Genomic DNA, 6,166 nt, shown 5'->3' with positions numbered 1-6,166 from the left:
TCAAGGCAGGACAAGTCCTTTCTAGCAGCTCCTGCCCAGATGTGGCAACAGTATTCCATCCTTGGACGTACCTGGCTCTTATATAGGTAGAGAATAGCATCAGCAGTGAGATATCTACTGGATCGATAGAAAGATCCCACCATTTTTCCAGCGGCCTTGGCAACAGATTTGATATACGTGTTCCATTTAAGATCAGGAGTAATGGTCAAGCCCAGAAGCTTGTCAAAACTTGAGGCCTCCTGAAGACGAGAGCCATTCATTTCAATTGATGACAAATGTGGATTAGAATGTTGATGATGTAAAGAGAGAAGCTTGGTTTTAGATGCATTAAAAGTAACCAGCCACTTCTTTCCCCATTGTACTACGTGCTCAAGATCAGAGGAGAGAGAATTGGAAAGAACTTGGTCGTTTACTGTCTTAGATGTGCTACCATAAATGGTAGTGTCGTCAGCATAAATGTCTACAAATGATGTAAGGATATGATTTGGAAGATCATTAATGTAGATCAGGAAAAGAGTTGGGCCCAGGATGGATCCCTGAGGGACACCGGCATTAATACTGTGAGCTTCTGATTTTTGCCCCTCAACTACTACTCTTATGAACCTATCAGAAAGAAATGATTTAATAATTGAGAAGACTTTTCCAGCTATACCATAGCTAGCGATCTTATGAAGTAAACCTTTATGCCATACCCTATCAAAGGCTTTAGATATGTCAAGAGCAATTGCCCTAGAAAGATTGCCACCGTCGAGAGATTTGCTAATCCTATGCGATATAACTGTAAGGACATCTGCTGTAGATCTAGCAGAACGGAAACCATATTGAGTGTCACTAAGAAGGTTATTTTTGTTGAGATGTTTGATTACTTCTGTATTTAACACAGATTCTAGCAACTTACTCATGACGCACAGGAGACTTATTGGCCTGTACTGAGAGGGGGATGAGCGATCACCTGAATTCTTAAATACAGGGCATACTGATGAGATTTTCCAGGGAGATGGGAAACTATTCTCCTTAAGACAACGTTTAAACAGTTTTGTAAGTATGGGCGCTAATTCAGGTTGAAGTTTTTTGAGTACTATAATTGGAATACCATCAGGGCCAGTTGCTTTACTCGAATCAAGGTTTTTGATTAGCTTCGCAACATCACGTACAGATATACGTATATCACATAGCGTGTTTTCTGATACAGGAGGAAATATTGGGGGTTGGCGGTCTTGGTCGCAAAGGGTAGAATTGGCTGCAAAGTTCTTGACAAAGAGTTTGGCTTTGTCTGATGCTGACGAGATTACCTCAGGTCCATTGATAATAGTTGGGATGGAGCACACGCTTCTGTTCAGGATTCTGTTTGCTATTTGCCAAAACTGGTGGGAACCAAGCCGCTGCTCAGCTACTTTGGACTTAACAGATTGAGCATACAACACTCTTGCGTTCCTTATTACTTTCTTACAATGGTTGCTGGCAGTCCTGAAAACGGCTTTAGTTTCCATACATCTATTACGTTTGAAGCAGTGGAAAAAGTGATTTCTGTGCGCAATGGCAGCAGCACATTCTGGAGAGAACCATGGCTGGCTGTTAGGTTTTTGCTGAAACTTTTTAGAGGGTATGAAATGGTCAATACCTACAATTAACCATTCAGTTAGGTCTAATACTATAGAGGACACATCCTTTTTAAACATGGAATGCAGAGGTAGATCAGATATAAATGTACGGAAGCTATCCCAGTCAGCCTTAGTGTATCGATATACTGTACGATGAAGAGGTACGTCTGGGGACTTATTACATTTCATTTTTATCTTAATTGATACAACAGAGTGGTCGGAAGATCCAAGAGGCGACAGAACAGAAACTGAACATAGTTCAGGGCAAGTTGTGAGAAAAAGGTCTAGTAGGCTCGCATACTGGCCGTCATTATCGGGCACACGGGTAGGTTCCTGAACAATCTGAGTGAGGTCATAGGCAATGGAGAAATCATGACAGAACCTCCCCTCATCATCGGTCTTGTTTGAGTGGGTCAACCATTCGACGTTGTGAACATTGAAGTCTCCACATACGTGAATGTTAGCTGAAGGATAAGTAGAAAGGACTTGGTCAATTTTCTCAGATATGCTTTGAAAGATAGTAACTCCGCTGTTGTGGGGGCGATAGAGAGTAAATATAAATGCAGTAGTGTGAGCTAAAGCAACCCGGAAGCACATATAGGGTAAGTTAGGATCTTCCCTGGAGATGTCCCTCCCACATGGAAAGCTATCTTTAATATATGCACATATTCCATGCCCATGGCGATCTTGGGGGTCAGATTTAGAAGTTAAGTTAGAGTATCCTGAAATTGCAAACTCATCTAGGGAAATAGCCTGTCCAATGCCAGTTTCACTTAAAAATAAAAGGTTTGGTTTAGTCTCCTGTAATTGGGTTTCAACCTCTGGAAGGTTAGAACGAAGACCCCTGATGTTGGAGAAGGAGACATGGTAGTAGGGGTCTACGTTGGAAGTTGGAGAACCGGGTTTAATCGTGTATTTATTCTTGAAACTTGTCATGATGAAATTTTGGAATTTGTGGACTAGGTCGACAGATTTACTTAGAGCAGGACAGAGAGGGGAAATTAAGAGAGAAAAAGAAACGAAGAATTTTTTTTTTATTTGTAGCTAATGATAAGGTAAAGCCGTAACAATTACCCACTAGTATGGCATCGAGAGGCCCCACCAGAAGCTACTGCATGGTCCAGAATCCATTCACCAAATGGCAATACAGCAGCCCCAGTACTTTGCACCTGCTGATAGGACAGCCTCCTTAGTGGTTAATCCAAGGTTCGGGTCCCTGACTATCAGGCGGATAACGTCAGCCCAGACAAAACGTTTACCTCCAGCACCCTTACTAGTGACATGGCTACAAGGATAGACATAGAAACAGAAAATTTCCGCCATCTCAGCCAACTGTTCGCAAAAATACTGCCAACCTAGAAAACAGCTTTTTCTTCTCCCTTTGTCCGAAAAATCACTCATTTAAAAAATGAGGACTGAGGGACAAATAAGAAGAAGCGAGAGTAACAGGAGCTGCCGATAACGCATCCACAATGCGTTTTCTACTCTCCATTAAAAAAAAAAAAAAAAAAACTATTAAGTATTGTACTTAAAAGTCCAACAGACGTGTTTAAGGGAAAGTATGGTGATAGATTCCCCTCACACGAACTAAAAATGAGTATAATTCGTAATTTTTGCTATCAACTCGGTAGATAAATAAACATATGTACGAGGAAAAAAAAAAAAAAAGCTAGCATTTAATAAAACAGAAATACACAAATTAAATACTGAAATAAAATGGAGTTGTTAATATTTTTAATCTAAAATAAAAAGCATGATTGAAATCACTTATCTCAACAAAAACAATTCCGTCTCCAAATTGCAAACTGCATTGAAAGAAATTCAGTTAGTAGCGTTCAAAACATTTTTTTTTTGAAATTAGCCGTTAAAAGTAAAATCGTGATTTTATTCTGAACTTAAGCTAGTAACGTTTTAAGAAGCTTACGATATAAAAGAAAAGGCTGATGGGGGGGGGTCTTCCGAAAGTAAGTTGGTGCCGTTATAAGTAATTTCGAGGTAAGATGGAAGCCGGTATTGGACTAGAAAAAAGCTAGCATTTAATAAAACAGAAATACACAAATTAAATACTGAAATAAAATGGAGTTGTTAATATTTTAAATCTAAAATAAAAAGCATGATTGAAATCACTTATCTCAACAAAAACAATTCCGTCTCCAAATTGCAAACTGCATTGAAAGAAATTCAGTTAGTAGCGTTCAAAACATTTTTTTTTGAAATTAGCCGTTAAAAGAAAATCGTGATTTTATTCTGAACTTAAGCTAGTAACGTTTTAAGAAGCTTACGATATAAAAGAAAAGGCTGATGGGGGGGGTTCTTCCGAAAGTAAGTTGGTGCCGTTATAAGTAATTTCGAGGTAAGATGGAAGCCGGTATTGGACTAGAAAAAAGCTAGCATTTAATAAAACAGAAATACACAAATTAAATACTGAAATAAAATGGAGTTGTTAATATTTTTAATCTAAAATAAAAAGCATGATTGAAATCACTTATCTCAACAAAAACAATTCCGTCTCCAAATTGCAAACTGCATTGAAAGAAATTCAGTTAGTAGCGTTCAAAACATTTATTTTTGAAATTAGCCGTTAAAAGAAAATCGTGATTTTATTCTGAACTTAAGCTAGTAACGTTTTAAGAAGCTTACGATATAAAAAAAAAGGCTGATGGGGGGGGGTTCTTCCGAAAGTAAGTTGGTGCCGTTATAAGTAATTTCGAGGTAAGATGGAAGCCGGTATTGGACTAGAAAAAAGCTAGCATTTAATAAAACAGAAATACACAAATTAAATACTGAAATAAAATGGAGTTGTTAATATTTTAAATCTAAAATAAAAAGCATGATTGAAATCACTTATCTCAACAAAAACAATTCCGTCTCCAAATTGCAAACTGCATTGAAAGAAATTCAGTTAGTAGCGTTCAAAACATTTTATTTTGAAATTAGCCGTTAAAAGAAAATCGTGATTTTATTCTGAACTTAAGCTAGTAACGTTTTAAGAAGCTTACGATATAAAAAAAAGGCTGATGGGGGGGGTTCTTCCGAAAGTAAGTTGGTGCCGTTATAAGTAATTTCGAGGTAAGATGGAAGCCGGTATTGGACTAGAAAAAAGCTAGCATTTAATAAAACAGAAATACACAAATTAAATACTGAAATAAAATGGAGTTGTTAATATTTTTAATCTAAAATAAAAAGCATGATTGAAATCACTTATCTCAACAAAAACAATTCCGTCTCCAAATTGCAAACTGCATTGAAAGAAATTCAGTTAGTAGCGTTCAAAACATTTTTTTTTTGAAATTAGCCGTTAAAAGAAAATCGTGATTTTATTCTGAACTTAAGCTAGTAACGTTTTAAGAAGCTTACGATATAAAAGAAAAGGCTGATGGGGGGGGGGGTTCTTCCGAAAGTAAGTTGGTGCCGTTATAAGTAATTTCGAGGTAAGATGGAAGCCGGTATTGGACTAGAAAAAAGCTAGCATTTAATAAAACAGAAATACACAAATTAAATACTGAAATAAAATGGAGTTGTTAATATTTTTAATCTAAAATAAAAAGCATGATTGAAATCACTTATCTCAACAAAAACAATTCCGTATTTTTTAAAAATAATATATTAAATATTTTTTTGAAATAATATATTAAATATTTTTGGAAATAATATATTGAATATTTGAAATACTATATTAAATTTTTTTTGGAAATAATATATTAATTTTTTTTTGATAATATATCAAATATTTTTTTTAAATAATATATTAAATATTTTTACACTTATTGTGTTATTACTTTAGTTTTAACACTTGTGTCATCAAATATTAAATTATGATATAAAATAATTTATTAAATTATTACGGTAGTGTTAAAACTGAATTAATTATTTTAAACAAAATATTTGTTTTATTATTTGATATTGCAAGAAGTGTTTCTTGTTTCATAATAATACAAGAAGTGTTAAAACTAAAGTATGTTTTTAATATATATATATATATATATATATATATATATATATATGGTTTCGTTTTTCGTGTCTTGACTCCGTGACTCCGTTCCGCTCTGTTGCGTTACATAATCAACCGTATTCACTTCCGGTATCTTGATTTTCTCCTAGCACTAATCTTGGACATTACTGAAAACGAGCACTTAGAAAAATCCGTTTTATCTTTTTTTAAAACAACAGTAAACAAGTAAAAATATTTTTAAAAATACGGGTGTATAGTCCCTTTTAAAAACAATATCTCCTTCAAGAACGGACATAAAATGTGTTCCTAATCGATATTTATTCAATAATGGACTAGTTTTCCTACCTAACAAAAATAGACAAATTTTCCATGGACGTATTATCCGGACACCTTAAAAACAATATCATCTTACAGAACCGTCATAAAATGTGTTTTCAATCGATATGCTATTCAATAATGAACCAGTTTTATTACCTAGCAAAAATGGACGAGTTTTCTATGAACGCGTTTTCCGTGGACGCGTTTTCCGTGGACGCGTTTTCCGTGGACGCGTTTTCCGTGGACGCGTTTTCCGTGGACGAATTGTCTGGGCACCTTTAAAACAATATCTCAT

The sequence above is a fragment of the Euprymna scolopes genome, chromosome 17, assembly GCF_053919585.1.
Source record: "Euprymna scolopes isolate OS-2025 chromosome 17, ASM5391958v1, whole genome shotgun sequence".
In the NCBI taxonomy this organism is placed as follows: Eukaryota; Metazoa; Mollusca; class Cephalopoda; order Sepiida; family Sepiolidae; genus Euprymna; species Euprymna scolopes.
The sequence above is the reverse complement of the archived record's forward strand: the minus strand, read 5'-3'. Positions refer to the sequence as shown.